This window comes from Glycine soja, chromosome 3 (assembly GCF_004193775.1).
Source record: "Glycine soja cultivar W05 chromosome 3, ASM419377v2, whole genome shotgun sequence".
In the NCBI taxonomy this organism is placed as follows: domain Eukaryota; kingdom Viridiplantae; phylum Streptophyta; class Magnoliopsida; order Fabales; family Fabaceae; genus Glycine; species Glycine soja.
Window position 1 is genome coordinate 12942477 of NC_041004.1, and position 19026 is coordinate 12961502.

The following is a 19026-nucleotide window of genomic DNA, read 5'->3' on the forward strand; positions in this document are numbered from 1 at the left end:
TACCAATATATTGTAATCGATTACACCATTTAAAAAACAATTGGAACGTTGCAAATTTAGTTAAAAGCATTTGAAATCAAACTTTGCCACTGGTAATCGATTACAGGTAATTGGTAATCGATTAACAGAGAGTAAAAACTCTGGTAACTTAGAAAATTTTGAGAAAAATTCCTTTGAAAAACAAAATTGTGCTATGTTTGCTTTTTGAAAAATCTTTTCAATACTTCCCTTGTGAAGTCTTCTTGATTTCTTCTCTTGAATCTTGAATTCATCTTCTCTAGAATCTTGAAATCAAACTTCTCTTGATTCTTGAATCTTCTTGATTTCTTCTCATGAAACTTGAAATTAATCTTGATCTTGAACATGTTGACTCAATCTTGAAATCATTCTTTGGACTTTTTGTCATCATCTTTGTCATCATCAAAACTACTTGAATCAACTTGATTCATCATCATGAAGCTCGCTTCTACGAAAAGCTCTCAGAAAATTCAAACGGCCATAACTTTTCAGTCGGGTGTATGTGTGAGGCCCACGGTATATCGAGACGCTAAAAAATGAACAACGAAAACTCTCGAGAAATTTGAATGGTCATAACATTTCACTCAAATGTCCGATTGAGATGCATACTATATTGAGACGCTTGAAATTGAATAGAGAAGCTCTCAGAAAAATCAAACGGCCATAACTTTTGACTCAGGTGTATGTGTGAGGCCTATGATATAGCGAGACGGTCAAAAATGAAATATGGAGGCTTTCGAGAAATTCGAATGGTCATAACATTTTACTCGAATCTCCGATTCAGGCGCATAATATATCGAGCGCTCGAAATTGAACACGAAAGCTCTCAGCACATTCAAACAGCCATAACTTTTGACTCGGGTGAATGTGTGAGGCGCATGATATATCGACACGCTGCAAAATGAACAACGGAAGCTCTCGAGAAATTAGAATGGTCACAATTGTTCTCTCGGATCTCCGATTGAGGTGCATAATATATCAAGACTCTCGAAATTGAACACGAAGCTCTCAGAAAATTCAAACGGCCATAACTTTTGACTCGGGTGTATGTGTGAGCCCATGATATATCGGACGCTCGAAAATGAACAACGGAAGCTCTCGAGAAATTCAAACGCACCATTTCACTCGGATGTTGATTCATGCGCATTATATATCGAGACAGTCAAAATTGAACACAGAAGCTCTCGGCAAATTCAAACGGCCATAAGTTTTTACTCGGGTGTATGTGTGAGGCCCAGGATATATCGAGATGCTCGAAATTGAACAACGGAGGCTTTCGAGAAATTTAAATCATCATAATATTTTGCTCAGATGTCTGATTTAGGCGCATAATATATCGAGACGCTCGAAATTGAACACAAAAGCTCTCGGCAAATTCAAACAACCATAACTTATCTCTCAAGTGTATGTGTGAGGCCCATGGTATACCGAGATGCTAAAAAATAAACAACGGAAATTGTCGAGAAATTCGAATGGTCATAACATTTCACTCGAATTTCCGATTGAGGTGCATAATATATCGAGACTGTCAAAACTGAACATGAAAGCTGTCGGAAAATTCAAAAAGCAATAACTTTTGACTCGGATGTATGTGTGAAACCCATGATATATTGAGACGCTCGAAAATGAATAATGGAGGCTCTCGAGAAATTCAAATGGTCATAGCATTTCACTCGGATGTCCGATTCAAGAGCATAATATATCGAGATGCTCGAAATTCAACACGAAAGCTCTTGGCAAATTCAAACGGCCATAACTTTTGACTCGGGTGAATGTGTGAGGCCCATGATATATCGAGACGTTGGAAAATGAACAACGGAGGCTTTTGAGAAATTCAAATGGTCATTACATTTCACTCAGATGTCCGATTGAGGTGCATATTATATTGAGACGCTCGAAATTGAACACAGAAGCTCTCGAGAAATTCAAATGGTCATAACATTTCACTCGGATGTCTGATTGAGGTGCATAATATATCGAGACGCTCTAAATTGAACACGGAAGTTCTCGGCAAAATCAAACGGCCATAACTTTTGACTTGGGTGTATGTGTGAGGCCAATGATATATCGAGATGCTTGAAAATGAACAACGAAAGTTCTCGAGAAATTCAAATGGTCATGAATGAAAAAAAAAAGCAGATCTCTTTGTTAAAAAAAAATCTCTTTAAGGTAATATATTGGTTGCATGAAGGATTGTTACTTGAATTCCTAAATTCTGAATTTTATTTCCTTCATTTGTGCCTAAAAACATTGTTATCCTTTTTCTTGGTTAACCTTTTCCTTGTCTCTCTAGCCTTACCTTACACATATTGGTGAATTGTTCTTTGTTGTAGCCATAATCTCTTGAATTGCCTAAGAACTCAAGGGGAATTAGAGTGGTAAAAGGCAAGAGTGTTTCATTAGAGAAAAGTCATAATTATGTGATACACTTGAGTGGGTGAGGTATTCAAACAACAACTATAATTATCTTGTTACATTTGATTTGTTTGTTTGAGATGGCAGGAACAAATCCTAATGATGGAGGGGGGCTTTCACAATTCCAAATGCAAGATTTGATGCAACATTTGGAGAGGTTAATGAAACAACGAGATGATGCGCTCCATGAGAGGTTGGATCAAATGGAGAACAGAGATCATAATGAAGAAGAAAGGAGGAGAAGAGGGAATGATGGTGTTCCCAGACAAAACCGAATTGATGGTATTAAACTCAACATTCCTCCCTTTAAAGGAAAGAATGATCTGGAGGCCTACTTGGAGTGGGAGATGAAAATAGAGCATGTTTTCTCATGCAACAACTATGAGGAGGACCAAAAGGTGAAGCTTGCCGCCACAGAGTTTTCCGACTATGCTCTTGTGTGGTGGAACAAGCTACAAAAAGAGAGAGCAAGAAATGAAGAGCCAATTGTTGATACATGGGCGGAGATGAAAAGGATCATGAGGAAGCGGTATGTGCCGGCTAGTTACTCAAGGGATTTGAAATTCAAGCTCCAAAAACTAACCCAAGGCAACAAGGGGGTTGAGGAGTATTTCAAGGAAATGGATGTGCTTATGATTCAAGCAAAGATTGAAGAAGATGAGGAGGTAACTATGGCTCGATTTCTTAATGGTTTGACTAATGATATCCGTGATATTGTTGAGCTGCAGGAGTTTGTTGAAATGGATGATTTGCTTCACAAAGTAATCCAAGTAGAGCAACAATTAAAAAGGAAAGGAGTGGCTAAGAGGAGTTTTACCAACTTTGGTTCTTCTAGTTGTAAAGACAAAGGTAAGAAAGATGGGGCTGCTACTTCTAGTAGTTCCACACCTATCCCATCAAAAACTCGCTCAAAGTCCCAAGAGGAACCCTATAAAAGGAGTAGAGATGTGAAGTGTTTCAAGTGCCAAGGCCTAGGACACTATGCTTATGAGTGCCCTAACAAAACGTCCATGGTTCTTAGAGATGGAGAATATATAAGTGAATCCGATGTTGAAGAGGAAGAGGAGAGTGAGTACGTAGAGGAAGAGGAGACTCTGGAGGGAGATTTGTTGATGATTAGGCGGTTACTTGGTGGTCAATTGAAGCATGAAGAGGAGAGCCAAAGAGAAAACATCTTTCACACTAGATGTTTAATCAATGGCAAGGTGTGCATGGTGATCATTGATGGAGGTAGTTGCACCAATGTGGCTAGTGCTAGATTAGTGTCAAAGCTAAATTTAGCTACTAAACCACATCCTAGGCCATACAAACTTCAATGGCTTAGTAAGGATGGGGAGGTGCAAGTGAGGCAGCAAGTTGAAGTGGACGTTTCCATTGGGAAATACAATGATAAGGTACTTTGTGATGTTGTTCCTATGGAGGCCAGTCACTTACTTTTGGGGAGACCATGGCAATTTGATAAAAGAGCCAATCATGACGGTTACACCAACAAGATCTCTTTCATGCACCAAGACAAAAAGATTGTGCTCAAACCATTGAGTCCACAAGAAGTGTGTGAGGATCAAAAGAAAATGAGAGAAAAACTTCTTGAAGAGAAAAGAGAAAAAGAAAAAGTGAGCAAAACACTTGAGAGTGAGAAAAAGAGGGAAACACTTGAGAGGAAAAAGAGTGAACAAAAGAAGAGTGAAACACTTGAAGTGAGGGAGAGCTATTTAGCCACAAAAAGTGAGGTCAAGAGGTTGTTTCGTGCTAAACAGTCACTATACATCTTGTTTTGCAAAAATCAGATTTTGACCACTAACACTTTTGATGATTTTGAAGTGCCTTCTAGTGTTAAAACTCTTTTGCAGGATTTTCAAGACATGTTTCCATCAAAAGTGCCAAGTGGACTACCACCTTTGAGGGGAATTGAGCATCAAATTGATCTCATTCCGGGAGCTTCTTTGCCCAATAGGCCAGCCTATAGAAGTAATCCATAAGAAACCAAAGAGATTCAAAGACAAGTGGATAAACTCATTAGCAAAGGTTGGGTAAGAGATAGTATGAGTCCTTGTGTTGTCCCAGTGATTTTGGTCCCTAAAAAGGATGGGACATGGCGCATGTGTTCTGATTGTAGAGCCCTTAATAACATCACCATTAAATATAGGCATCCTATACCTAGGCTTGATGAATTGCATGGTGCATGTTACTTCTCTAAAATCGATTTAAAAAGTGGATACAATCAAATTAGGATTAGAGAAGGGGATGAATGGAAAACTGCTTTTAAAACAAAATATGGTTTGTATGAATGGTTGGTTATGCCTTTTGTCCTAACTAACGCTCCTAGCACTTTCATGAGATTAATGAACCATATCTTGAGAGAGTTCATAGGAAAGTTCGTTGTGGTGTACTTTGATGATATTCTTATCTATAGCACTTCACTTGATTTGCATATTGATCATTTAAAATTTGTCTTGAATGTGCTTAGAGAAGAACAATTGTATGCCAATCTTGAAAAATGCATCTTTTGTACTAACCATGTTGTGTTTCTTGGATTTGTTGTAAGTTCAAAAGGAGTGCAAGTTGATGAGGAGAAGGTTAGGGCTATTCAAGAATGGCCTACACCTAAGTCCGTGACCGAGGTGAGGAGTTTTCATGGTTTAGCAAGTTTTTATAGACGATTTGTGAAGGATTTTAGCACATTGGCAGCACCTCTCAATGAAGTGCTAAAAAAAATGTTGGTTTCAAATGGGGAGAGAAAAAAGAAGAAGCTTTCAATGTTCTTAAGCAAAAGCTAACTAATGCCCCCATACTTGCATTGCCAAACTTTCAAAAATCTTTTGAAATTGAGTGTGATGCTTCAAATGTTGGGATTGGGGCTGTGTTGATGCAAGAAGGTCATCCAATTGCTTATTTTAGTGAAAAGTTAAGTGGTCCTACCCTTAACTATTCAACTTATGATAAAGAGTTGTATGCCTTAGTGATGCAATCCTCCCTAGGAAGGGACCAGTCACTAGAACCATGAGCAAGAGGCTCCAAGAAGATTGGGCTAGAGCTGTTGAAGAAGGCCCTAGGGTTCTCATGAACCTCAGAGTAGATTTCTGAGCCCATGGGCCAAGGTTGGGTCCAATTATCTTTGTACATATTAGACTAGGATGTCATTATATTTGGTCCTTGTATTTAGGGCTCCATATTGTAGGTAGGGTACCCTAAAAATATAGGATTTTTTCAGCCCTTGTATTTTAGGGCACCTAGACTAGTTTTTGTATTAGGGGTAGTTTTGTAATTTCACATGCACTAAGTGGATATTTGATGTGTGTGGTTGGAAATAAATTTAATTGAATTGGTAGGAGCCCAATCCAATTAAATTTTAGAGGGGGAGGTGAGCATTTGCTTACTACACCCCATTGCCACATCATATAGTCACACTTTGTGCATGTCCTTCATGCTTTTCATGCCTATGACACCTAAGCACACTTAGTGGAGAATCTTGGAATTGATCTTGGATTAGTGGGCTGAACCATAACTAAAATTCAATAATCATAATTAGTGAAATTTTGGCTCCAAAGTTTGGCTCCACAAATTCAATTTCAAATTCAAGTGAAATTTGAACTTCCCTCCAATTTTGTGTGACACTTAGGCTATAAATAGAGGTCATGTTTGTGCATTTTTTAAAACTTTGATCATTTGAATATTAACTTCAGATTTCAGAGCTCTTTTAGAGCACAAAATTTCGTGCTCTTCTCTCCCTCTCCCTTCATTCATCTCCTTCTTCCTCCAAGCTCTTACCCATGGCCTCCTATGGTGGTGAGCTTCTTCTAGACTCATCTTCTCCTTGAAGTGGTGTCTCCTCTCTCTCTTCCTTCTCCATTCCGCTGTCATTCATCTTCCAAGAAGCAAAGGAATCCATTGATGAAGAAGATCCTAGGCCTACAAGCTCCAATGGAGCTTACATCATGTGGTATCAAGAGCATCTTCATCTAGGTGATGTTCTTTTGCTTCCTCTATCTTTTTGTTCGGTGAATTCTCTTTAATTCCTTGTTCTTCATCTAATACTCCATGTATATCCTCCATTGTCTTGTGGTTTGGTGCTGTTTAGAGTAGATTAAAAAAAATAAACCGATTAAATCTTAGATCTACACTTGTTCTTGCATTTCTATGGTTCAAATTTTGTAGATGTACTCTTGAATCTTGTTTTTGTGTTGATTTTAGGTTCTATCATTTTTCATTCATAATATTCTTGTGCTGAACCTTAGATCTAAATGTTCTTCCAAAATATTGATTAAAAAAAAACACAAAAATCTAAGTGTAAATCACTTAATCCATGTTTTCTTAGAATCATGTTTAGTCATAGTAATTGTCACATTATGTTCTAAGTTAGTGTTGAATTTTATTTTGTTGATTGAATTCTAGATACACTTGTTCATGTATTCTTGTCATTCTTAGCCTATCTTTTGAATTTTGAGTCTAATTCATGCATGTTATTTAGTTCATAACATGTTCTAAATCAATTCCTAGAAGTAGTCTTCTTGAACTTTTTTTTGTTTTCTAAGTTTCCTACATGATGCCTATGATGAAGTTGAGTTGTGGTGCTGAGTTGTGGCTGGATTTGTGAATCAAAATAAGTCTTAAGCTCTCTTGAATTGTGTTATTCAAGATAATTGAGCATAAGCAAACACAAATTGTAACTATCCAAGCCTTAAGCAACATAAACACTACTCTTGATTTCTAGGTTGAAATCGCTGGTGCTGGCAGCTTGAACATACGAACTTGTATAAATTACTGGGAATTGGTCACTACGTTTTTTGAGCTGAAAGTTTTACTGAATTTTCTAGACATCTGGACCAAAATTATAAAAAAAGAACCAAGCGATTTGGATTAAAGGAAAAAATAAGAAAAATCGCACAAGTTGGCAGAAAAATCAGTGAAAAAAAAGTGAAAGGAAAGTGTGCTTGTTGTTTTGGCTCAAAATTTGTTCTATAATTGGTGCCTATTTTATACCAATCCTAGTTCTGAAATTTCAATTGAAAATTATTGTGAAAACAAGTTCCAAAACTAGAGGTTTCTTGAGTCCTTTTTTTTTTAGAGTTTTTCTACTCTACTCTAGAGCCATTCTAGGTTTCTCTTTGAGTCCCAGCTTGCTTTTTTGTGCTTTTCATTGCTTTAATTGTTGAATAATCCTTGGAAATTTGTCTTGTTAAAACTCTTGTTGGTTTAGCTTTCATTTCATTTTTTTTGGTCTTTGGTTATTGCTTGTCTCTTTGTTTCCTTGCTTGCGAGTTGCCATATAGGGAATTGGAAAGGAGAATTGGTGCCATATCTTGAAGAATTTGAGTCAAGAAGCAAGGGGCCAACCACCTTAAGAGCTATTGGACTAATAAGCACTCCAAATTGAGTGAAATACTAAAGAGAGAATAGCCACCACAATTGAGGACTTTTTTTTTTGTAATTTTGTAATTGGCAATTTGTTTTGTTTTCAAATTTTGTAACAAAAAGGCCTTTCATTGGAAGTAAGTTGGGAGCCTCCAATAGGCCACCCTACTTCCATCTGTGTGTAATAATTTTAGGCAATTTTCCCTTAGGATAGTGAGTGTTTTGTTGGGAACCTTAAATGAGGTCATCCAAACACTCTTAGGATCCGCCTAGTTTGTATTTCTTGCACTTTAATTTCTTACTTACTTTCATAGCTTATTTCCTTTACCCTCCATTGTCAAATCGCCTAGATAGCTTGCCTTTTACCAATTAGTTTTTACCTTATCTTTCACACCTCTTTTAGTGTTTATTTTGGCTAGTTTCAACCATAGTTTCTTTTACCTTTTTTGCAAACCCCCAAAACGAAAGAACCATAACTTAGGAACCAACATGAGTCTTCATTCTTCATCTAGTGTTAATGGTGAGGGTTATACTCCTAAGGACCCCTTGTATAAGATATTAGATGAGTTGAGATCCCTTAAGTTGTGGAAAGAAAAACAAGAGAGAAAAGAAAAAGGTAAAAAAAGAGTGGAAGAAATAAGTCAAGATGAAAGAGAGAAAAGAAGAGAGGAAGAAAGAAGAAAAATAATGAAAGAAATGAAAAGAGAAAAACATGCCTCCTATAATAGTCATGACTCTTGCAAGAGTTTAAGTGAAGAACTTAGCGACTATTATAGAGGGCGTCATAGTTCACATACTAAACATCACTCCCAAAGAAGAGAAAAGGATAGAAGGCCTCAAGAGGTTAACATTAGCCTCCCATATTTTCATGGAAAAGATAATGTTGAGGCTTACTTAGATTGGGAAATGAAGGTTGAACAACTCTTTGTTTGCCATCATAATAGCAAAGAGAGAAAAGTTCCATTGGCTACCCTTAGCTTTCAAGGGTATGCCCTCTATTGGTGGACTTCCCTTGTCAGGGAACGAAGGATTCATGGGGATCCTCCAGTAGAGTATTGGAATGATCTGAAGAGTGCCCTTAGGAAGAGGCACATTCCCTCCTACTATGAAAGGGAGCTTATGGACAAGCTCCAAAGGCTTAGACAAGGGAGTGTGAGTGTTAAAGAATATAGACAACAAATGGAACTACTCCTTTTAAGAGCTGGACTTAGGGAAGAGGAAAGAACAAGCATAGCTAGGTTCCTTAGTGGACTTAATATGGAAGTGAGGGACAAGGTTGAACTCCTTCCATATAGGGACCTAGATGAGCTAGTCCAACTTTGTATAAGAGTGGAGCAACAACTTAAAAGAAAGCCTTCTTCAAAATCTTGTGGCTCTCACTCTTATCCAAGGAAGGACCAAGCCCATGGAATTTTGGGGGCTGCACCTTCAAAACCGAAGGAAGATAAGGGTAATACCATAGAGAAATACACCCCTAAGACTAGTTCCCAAGAAAGGACTAGCAATATTAAATTCTTAAAATGTCTTGGGAGAGGTCACATTGCCTCTCAATGCCCCCACAAAGAAAACCATGATCATGAGGGGTCAAGACATTTATAGTAGTCAAGAGGAGACTACTTCTTGCCCTTCCTCTAGTGAAAGTGAAGATGAAGTAAGGGGTGAAGAGTCTAGTGAGGAAGTCTAACCCCATGAAGAAGGTGGCCTCTTAATGGTTAGAAGGCTCCTTGGGTGTGACTTTTCAGTTACAATATATGGAGACGCTCGAAATTGAACACGTAAGCTCTCGGCATATTCAAACGGCTATAACTTTTGACTCGGGTGTATGTGTGAGGCCCATGATATATCAAGACGCTAAAAAATGAGCAATGAAAGCTCTCGAGTAATTCAAATGGTCATAATATTTCACTTGGATGTTGATTCAGGAGCATAATAGATCGAGACGGTCGAAATTGAACACGGAAGCTCTTGGCAAATTCAAACAGCCATAACTTTTGACTCGGGTGTATGTGTGAGGACCCTGATATATCGACATGCTCCAAAATGGACAGCGAAAGCTCTCGAGAAATTTGAATGGTCATAACTTTTCACTAGGATATCTGATTCAGGCGCATAATATATTGGGCGCTTGAAATTGAACACGAAAGCTCGCGGCAAATTTAAACAACCATAACTTTTGACTCGGGTGTATGTCTGAGGCCCATGATATATCGACATGCTGGAAAATGAACAATGGAAGCTCTCGAGAAATTTGAATGGTCATAACTTTTCACTTGGATGTCCGACTCAGGCTCATAATATATCGAGACTCTCGAAATTGTAGACAGAAGCTCTCAGAAAATTGAAACAGCCATAACTGTTGACTCGGGTGTATGTGTGAGGCTCATGAAATGTTGAGACGCTAGAACATGAAGCATGGAAGCTCTCAAGAAATTCAAATGGTCAGAAATTTTCCCTCGGATCTCCGATTCCGGCGCATAATATATCGAGACGCTCAAAATTGAAGACGTCAGCTCTCGACAAATTCAAACGGCCATAAATTTTGACACGGGTGTATGTGTGAGGGCTATGATATATCGAGATTCTAGAAAATGAACAACAAAGGCTCTCGAGAAATTCAAATGGTCATATCATTTCACTCGAATGTCCGATTCATGCGCATAATTTATCGAGACGCATGAAACTCAACCCGAGAGTTCTCGCCAAATTCAAACGGCAATAACTTTTGACTCGGGTGTATGTGTGAGGCCCATGCTATATCGACACGCTCGAAAATAAAAACTGAAGCTCTCAGGAAATAAAAATGGTCGTAACTTTTCACTATTATGTCCGATTAGGGCTCATAATATATCGAGACTCTTGAAATTGTACACCGAAGCTCTCAGAAACTTCAAACGGCCATAACTTCTGAGTCGGGTGTATGTGTGAGGCCCATGATATATCGAGATGCTCGAAAATGAACAATTGAGGCTCTCGAGAAATTCACATGGTAATAAGATTGCACTCAGATGTCCGATTCATGCGCATAATATATCGAGACGGTCGAAATTGAACACGAAAGCTCTCGACAAATTCAAACGGCCATAACTTTTGACTCGGGTGTATGTGTGAGGCCCATGATATATCGAGACGCTCGAAAATGGACAGCGGAAGCTCTTGAGAAATTCGAATGGTCATAACTTTTGACTCGAGTGTATGTGTGAGGCCCATGATATATTGAGACACTCGAAAATGAAAACGGAAGCTCTTGAGAAATTCAAATGGTCATACATTTTACTTGAATCTCCAATTCAGGCACATAATATATCAAGACGCTGGAAATTGAACACACAAGCTCTCAGCAAATTCAAACAGCCATAACTTTTCACTCGAGTGTATGTGTGAGGTCCATGATATATCGAGACGCATGAAAATGAACAACGGAAGCTCTCGAGAAATTTAAATGGTCATAACCTTTCACTAGGATGTCCGATTCAGACTCATAATATGTCGAGACGCTTGAAATTGAACACGTAAGCCCTCGACAAATTCAAACGGCCATAAATTTTGACACGGGTGTATGTGTGAGGGCCATGATTATCAAGATTCTATAAAGTGAACAACATAGGCTCTCGAGAAATTCAAATGGTCATATCATTTCACTCGAATGTCCGATTCATGCGCATAATATATCAAGACGCATGAAACTCAACCCGAGAGTTCTCGACAAATTCAAACGGCAATAACTTTTGACTCGGGTATATGTGTGAGGCCCATGATATATCGAGACGCTAGAAAATGAACAATGGAGGCTCTCGAGAAATTCAAATGGTCATAACATTTCACTATGATGTCCGATTCAGGCTCATAATATATCGAGACACTTGAAATTGTACACGGAAGCTCTCAGAAAATTCAAACGGCCATAACTTTTGAGTCGGGTGTATGTGTGAGGCCCATGATATATCGAGACGCTCGAAAATGAACAATGGAGGCTCTCGAGAAATTCACATGGTAATAAGATTGCACTCGGATGTCCGATTCATGCGCATAATATATCGAGACGGTCAAAATTGAACACGAAAGCTCTTGACAAATTCCAACGGCCATAACTTTTGACTCGGGTGCATGTGTGAGGCCCATGATATATCGAGACGCTCGAAAGTGAACAACAAAGGCTTTCGAGAAATTCAAATGGTCATAACATTTTACTCGAATCTCCGATTCGGGCGCATAATATATCGAGACGCTGGAAATTGAACACACAAGCTCTCAGCAAATTCAAATAGCCATAACTTTTCAATCGGGTGTATGTGTGAGGTCAATGATATATCGAGACGCATGAAAATGAACAACGAAAGCTCTCGAAAAATTCAAATGGTCATAACCTTTCACTAGGATGTCCGATTCAGGCTCATAATATGTCGAGACGCTCGAAATTGAACACGTAAGCTCTCGACAAATTCAAACGGCCATAAATTTTGACACGGGTGTATGTGTGAGGGCCATGATATATCAAGATTCTATAAAGTGAACAACATAGGCTCTCGAGAAATTCAAATGGTCATAACATTTTACGCGAATGTCCGATTCAGGCGCATAATATATCGAGACGCATGAAACTCAACACGAAAGTTCTCGAGAAATAAAAATGGTCGTAACTTTTCACTATGATCTCCGATTTAGGCTCATAATATATCGAGACTCTTGAAATTGTACACGGAAGCTCTCAGAAAATTCAAACGGCCATAACTTCTGAGTCTGGTGTATGTGTGAGGCCCATGATATATCGAGACGCTTGAAAATGAACAATGGAGGCTCTCTAGAAATTCAAATGGTAATAAGGTTGTACTTGGATGTCCGATTCATGCGCATAATATATCGAGACGGTCGAAATTGAACTCGAAAGCTCTTGAAAAATTCAAACGGCCATAACTTTTGACTCGGGTATATGTGAGGCCCATGATATATCGAGACGCTTGAAAATGAACAATGGAGGCTCTCGAGAAATTTGAAAAGTAATAAGATTTCACTCAGATGTCCAATTCATGCGAATAATATATCGAGACGGTCGAAATTGAACACGAAAGCTCTCGACAAATTGAAACGGCCATAACTTTTAACTTGGGTGTATGTGTGAGGCCCATGATATTTCGAGATGCTCGAAAAAGAAAACGGAAGCTCTCGAGAAATAAAAATGGTCGTAACTTTTCTCTATGATGTCTGATTCTGGCTAATAATATATCGAGACTCTTGAAATTGTACACGTAAGCTCTCAGCATATTCAAACGGTCATAACTTTTGACTTGGGTGTATGTGTGAGGCCCATGATATATCGACATGCTCGAATATGAACAACGGAGGCTCTCGAGAAATTTTAGTGGTAATAAGATTTCACTCGGATGTCCAATTCATGCGCATAATATATAGAGACGGTCAAAATTGAACACGAAAGCTCTCGACAAATTCAAAAGGCCATAACTTTTGACTCGGGTGTATGTGTGAGGCCCATGATATATAGAGACACTCGAAAATGAAAACTGAAGCTCTTGAGAAATTCAAATGGTCATAACATTTTACTCGAATCTCCGATTTAGGAGCATAATATATCAAGACGCTGGAAATTGAACACACAAGCTCTCAGCACATTCAAACAGCCATAACTTTTCACTCGGGTGTATGTGTGAGGTCCATGATATATCGAGACGCACGAAAATGAACAAAGGAAGCTCTCGAGAAATTCAAATGGTCATAACCTTTCACTAGGATGTCCGATTCAGGAACATAATATGTCGAGACGCTCGGAATTGAACACGTAAGCTCTCAATAAATTCAAACAGCCATAAATTTTGACACGGGTGTATGTGTGAGGGCCATGATATATCGAGATTCTATAAAGTGAACAACGAAGGCTCTCGAGAAATTCAAATGGTCATAACATTTCACTCGAATGTCCGATTCATGCGCATAATATATCGAGACGCATGAAACTCAACCCGAGAGTTCTCGGCAAATTCAAACGGCAATAACTTTTGACTCGGGTGTATGTGTGAGGCCCATGATATATCGAAACGCTAGAAAATGAACAATGGAGGCTCTCGAGAAATTCAAATGGTCATAACATTTCACTATGATGTCCGATTCAGGCTCATAATATATCGATACTCTTGAAATTGTACACGGAAGCTCTCAGAAAATTCAAACGGCCATAACTTTTGAGTCGGGTGTATGTGTGAGGCCCATGATATATCGAGACGCTTGAAAATGAACAATGGAGGCTCTCGAGAAATTCAAATGGTAATAAGGTTGCACTTGGATGTCCGATTCATGCGCATAATATATCGAGACGGTCGAAATTGAACTCGAAAGCTCTCGACAAATTCAAACGGCCATAACTTTTGACTCGGGTGTATGTGTGAGGCCCATGATATATCGAGATGCTTGAAAATGAACATCAGAGGCTCTCATGAAATTTGAAAAGTAATAAGATTTCACTCAGATGTCCAATTCATGCGAATAATATATCGAGACGGTCGAAATTGAACACGAAAGCTCTCGACAAATTGAAACGGCCATAACTTTTGACTCGGGTGTATGTGTGAGGCTCATGATATACCGAGACGCTTGCAAATGAACAACGAAGGCTTTTGAGAAATTCAAATGGTCATAACATTTTACTCGAATCTCCGATTCAGGCGCATAATATATCGGGCGATTGAAATTGAACACGACAGTTCTCGACAAATTCCAACGGCCATAACTTTTGACTCGGGTGTATGTGTGAGGCCCATGATATATCGACACGCTCCAAAATGGACAGCGGAATCTCTCGAAAAATTTGAATGGTCATAACTTTTCACTAGGATGTCCGATTCAGGCGCATAATATATCGGGCGCTTGAAATTGAACATGAAAGCTCTCGGCAAATTCAAACAGCCATAACTTTTGGCTCGGGTGTATGTGTGAGGCCCATGATATATCGACAAGCTGGAAAACGAACAACGGAAGCTCTCGAGAATTTCAAATGGTTAGATCTTTTCCCTCGGATCTCCGATCCCGTCGCATAAAATATAGAGACGCTCAAAATTGAAGACGTAAGCTCTCGGCATATTCAAACGCCCCTAACTTTTGACTCGGGTGTATGTGTAAGGCCCTTGATATATTGAGACACTCGAAACTGAACAACGTAGGCTCTCGAGAAATTTGAATGGTAATAAGATTTCACTCGGATGTCCAATTCATGCGCATAATATGTCGAGACGGTCGAAATTGAACATGAAAGCTCTCGACAAATTCAAATGGCCATAACTTATGACTCGGGTGTATGTGTGAGGCCCATGATATACCGAGACACTCGAAAATGATCAACGAAGGCTTTTGACAAATTCAAATGGTCAAAACATTTTACTCGAATCTCCGATTCAGGCGCATAATATATCGGGCGCTTGAAATTGAACACGAAAGCTCTCGGCAAATTCAAACGGCCATAACTTTTTACTCAGGTGTTTGTGTGAGGCCCATGATATATAGACACGCTCCAAAATGGACAGCGAAAGGTCTCGAGAAATTCGATTGGTAATAAGATTTCACTCGGATGTCCAATTCATGCGTATAATATATCGAGACGGTCGAAATTGAATAAAGCTCTCGACAAATTCAAACGGCCATAGCTTTTGACTCGGGTGTATGTGTGAGGCCCATGATATATCGAGACGCTCGAATGTGAACAACGAAGCCTTTAGAGAAATCCAAATGGTCATAACATTTTACTCGAATCTCCGATTTAGGCGCATAATATATCAAGACGCTGGAAATTGAACACACAAGCTCTCAGCAAATTCAAACAGCCATAACATTTCACTCGGGTGTATGTGTGAGGTCCATGATATATCGAGACGCACGAAAATGAATAACGGAAGCTCTCGAGAAATTCAAATGGGCATAAACTTTCACTAGGATGTCCGATTCAGGCTCATAATATGTCAAGATGCTCGAAATTGAACACGTAAACTCTCGACAAATTCTAACGGCCATAAATTTTGACACGGGTGTGTGTGTGAGGGCCATGATATATTGAGATGCTAGAAAATGAACAACGGAGGCTCTCGAGAAATTCAAATGGTCATAACATTTCATTCGAATGTCCGATTCAGGCGCATAATATACCCGAGAGTTCTCAACAAATTCAAACGACCATAACTTTTGACTTGGGTGTATGTGTGACGCCCATGATATATCGAGACGCTCGAAAATGAAAACGGAAGTTCTCGATAAATAAAAATGATCGTAACTTTTCACTATGATGTCCGATTCAGGCTCATAATATATCGAGACTCTTGAAATTTTACACGGAAGCTCTCAGAAAATTCAAACGGCCATAACTTTTGACTCGGGTGTATGTGTGAGGCCCATGATATATCAAGACATGCGAAAATGAACAATGGAGGCTCTCGAGAAATTCAAATGGTCATAACATTTCACTCGGATGTCCGATTTAGGCGCATAATATATCGAGACATTTGAAACTCAACATGAAATGTCTCAGAAAATTCAAGCGGCCATAACTTTTGACTCAGGTGTAGGTGTAAGGATGACGATATAGCGAGACACTCGAAAATGAACAACGGAGGGTTTCAAGAAATTGAAATGGTGATAAAATTTTACTCGGATCTCCGATTCAGGCGCATAATATATCGGGAGCTTGAAATTGAACACGAAAGCTCTCGGCAAATTCAAACGGCCATCACTTTAGACTCGGGTGTATGTGTGAGGCCCATGATATATCGACATGCTCCGAAATGGACAGCGGAAGCTCTCGAGAAATTCGAATGGTCATAACTTTTCACTAGAATGTCCGATTCAGTAGCATAATATATCGGGCGCTTGAAATTGAACATGAAAGCTCTCGGCAAATTCAAATAGCCATAACTTTTGACTCGGGTGTATGTGTTAGGCCAATGATATATCGACATGCTGGAAAACGAACAACGGAAGCTCTCGAGAAATTTGAATGGTCATTAATTTTCACTTAGATGTCCATTTCAGGCTCATAATATATCGAGACTCTCGAAATTGTAGACAGAAGCTCTCAGAAAATTGAAACAGCCATCACTTTTGACTCGGGTGTATGTGTGAGGCTCATGATATTTCGAGACGCTCGAAAATGAACCATGGAAGCTCTCGAGAAATTCAAATGGTCAGAACTTTTCCCTCAGATCTCCGATTCTGGCGCATAACATATCGAGACTGTCAAAATTGAAGATGTAAGCTCTCGGCATATTCTAACAGCCATTACTTTTGACTCGGGTGTATGTGTCAGGCCCATGATATATCGAGACGCTCGAAAATGAAAACGGAAGCTCTGGAGAAATTCAAATGGTCATAACTTTTGACTCGGATGTCCGATTTAGGCGCATAATATATTGAGACGCTCGAAAATGAAAACGGAAGCTTTCTCGAAATAAAAATGGTCGTAACTTTTCACTATGATGTTCGATTCAGGCTTATAATATATCGAGACTCTTGAAATTGTACATGGAAGCTCTCAAAAAATTCAAACGGCCATAACTTTTGACTCGGGTGTATGTGTGAGGCCCATGATATATCGAGATGCTCGAAAATGAACAACAGAGGCTCTCGAGAAATTTGAATGGTAATAAGATTTCACTCAGATGTCCAATTCATGCGCATAATATATCGAGACGGTCGAAATTGAACACGAAATCTCTCGACAAATTCAAACGGCCATAACTTTTGGCTCGGGTGTATGTGTGAGGCCCATGATATATCGACACTCTCCAAAATGGACAGCGGAAGCTCTCGAGAAATTTGAATGGTCATAACTTTTCACTAGGATGTCCGATTCAGGCGCATAATATATTGGGCGCTTGAAATGGAACATGAAAGCTCTCGGCAAATTCAAACAGCCATAACTTTTGACTCGGGTGTATGTGTGAGGCCCATTATATATCGACACGATGGAAAATGAACAACAGAAGCTCTCAAGAATTTCATTTGGTCAGATCTTTTCCCTCGGATCTCCGATTCCGGCGTATAATATATCGAGATTCTCGAAATTGAAGAAGTAAGCTCTCGGCATATTCAAACAGCCATAACTTTTGACTCGGGTGTATGTTTGAGGCCCATGATATATCAAGATGCTTGAAAATGAACAACGGAGGCTCTCGAGAAATTTGAATGGTAATAAGATTTCACACAGATGTCCAATTCATGCGCATAATATATCGAGACGGTCGAAATTGAACACGAAAGCTCTCGACAAACTCAAACGGCCATAAATTTTGACTCGGGTGTATGTGTGAGGCCCATGATATAACAAGACGCTTGAAAATGAACAACGAAGGCTTTTGAGAAATTCAAATGGTCATAACATTTTACTCGAATCTCCGATTCAGGCGCATAATATATCGAGACGCTGGAAATTGAACACACAAGCTCTCAGCAAATTCAAACAGCCATAACTTTTCACTCAAGTGTATGTATCAGGCCCATGATATATCGAGACTCTCGAAAATGAACAACGGAAGCTCTCGAGAAATTCAAATGGTCATAACCTTTTACTAGGATGTCCTATTCAGGATCATAATATGTCGAGACGCTTGAAATTGAACACGTAAGCTCTCGACAAATTAAAACGGCCCTAACTTTTTACACGGGTGTATGTGTGAGGGCCGTGATATATCGAGACACTCAAAAATGAACAATGGAGGCTCTCAAGAATTTCAAATGGTCATAACATTTCACTCGAATGTCTGATTCAGGCGCATAATATATCGAGACGCATGAAACTCAACATGAAAGTTCTCGGCAAATTCAAACGACCATAACTTTTGACTCGGGTGTATATGTGAGGCCCATGATATATCAAGACTCTAAAAAATGAACAATGAAAACTCTTAAGAATATAAAATGGTCATAAAATTTCTCTCAGATGTTGATTCAAGTGCTTAATATATCGAGACGGTCGAAATTGAACCCAACAGTTGTCGACAAATTCAAACGGCCATAACTTTTGACTTGGGTGTATAAGTGACGTCCATGATATATCGAGACGCTCGAAAATGAACAACGAAAGCTCTCAAGAAATTTAAATGGTCATAAATTTTCACTAGGATGTCCGATTTAGGCACATAATATATCGAGACGCGGGTGTATGTGTGAGGCCCATGATATATCGAGACGCTAAAAAATGAACAATGGAAGCTCTTGAGAAATTCAAATGGTCAAAACTTTTCACTAGGATGT